The sequence below is a fragment of the Acomys minous genome, assembly GCF_964271855.1.
Source record: "Acomys minous genome assembly, chromosome: 5".
NCBI lineage: Eukaryota > Metazoa > Chordata > Mammalia > Rodentia > Muridae > Acomys > Acomys minous.
Genome location: NC_140494.1, coordinates 64995921 through 64997095, shown reverse-complemented (window position 1 = coordinate 64997095; position 1175 = coordinate 64995921). Strand labels below are relative to the sequence as shown.

Below are 1175 nucleotides of genomic sequence, written 5' to 3'. Positions count from 1 at the left end.
CCTATCTTGGTCTCCACTGGTAAAGATCCCCCCATCCCCCTCCCTCCACGCACTCAAAATGTGAGCTATAAAGGGGCAGCTCTCTCCACACATCTTGTGCCTTAAGACAGTGGAAAGTCTAGCCAGCACTCAGTCTGGAGGCAGAGGCAGGTAGATCTCTGTGAGCCTGGTCTACAGAGTGACTTCCAGGAGCTGTCACACAGAGGAAACCTCTGTCTTTAACCCTCCCACCCCCCACCCCTCCTAAAAGGGTGGAAAAATCACTTTTCTTCAGAAAGAAGTGGACACTAACCAGTCTGCAAAGAGGTGTGTGTGTGTGTTTGGGGGGGGGTGTTCCTCTTTACTTCTGAAAGAAACAATGAGTCAAGCAAAGCCTTCCTTTGATTTTTATCCTCACAATGTGGGATTACATTGCAAGAGGAAGACGAGAGGAGTCAGAGGTGATTCTTTCTAAGTAAACATTAAAGACCAGATCTTCAACTGGAGCAAGCGAGGGTTTGTTGTTGTTGTTGTTGTTGTTGTTGTTGTTGTTGTTGTTGTTGTTTTCCTTTTCTTGGGGGGGGGGCGAGTTCTCAAACATTCCCTCTGAAAGCAAACTGAACTCATGCACCAGTAGAATCATGTCTCAGCAGTTAAGAGTACCGGGTGTTCTGATACACTCCTCGTGAGTACCAGTAGTCCACAGATAGATGCACGCACAGCCAGACAAGCCGAGAAACAAATAAATACCTGGAAACTAATTCTTTACCCATTTATTCACTTTATTTTATTGAGTCAGGGTTAGTGAAAGAGAGCTGGGAGGTAGGGAGAATACCACCTATGGGTCAGGAGGGGAGGGAGGGTCGTCTTCGTATGCTGTGAGGATGAAGTTTCATCTGTCGGTCCAGATGGGCTGGCTTTTTTCTCTAAGAAGAATCTTCCTTCTGGCCTCTCCCTCCTACATGGAGGCAAGAAAGCAAGCAGAGAAAACGGCTGTCAAGTTGGGACCCATAAAGCAAGTGTCCATTCCACAAATGCTGACAGGAAGGGGAGAGAGAGAGAGACAGAGACAGAGAGAGAGAGAGGTGGGGGAGGGGGGAGAGAACTGAATCTAACACACAAAGTTTTAGGTAACACAATGCTTCCCAACATCTCCTCCCTGTTTCTCTTCCCCACCTCCAGCAAATGACATCACC

At 47.6% G+C, this 1175-nt stretch overlaps 1 long non-coding RNA gene across 1 annotated transcript in view; it reads right to left on the bottom strand.

The window, feature by feature from the left end:
- Nucleotides 1–737: 737 nt before the first annotated feature.
- LOC311598012 overlaps nt 738–1175 on the bottom strand; it is a 648-nt gene continuing 210 nt past the window's right edge. The window contains exon 2 of the long non-coding RNA XR_014779436.1: nt 738–937. This is a non-coding gene — a long non-coding RNA (uncharacterized lncRNA). The remainder of the gene's footprint in view (nt 938–1175) is intronic.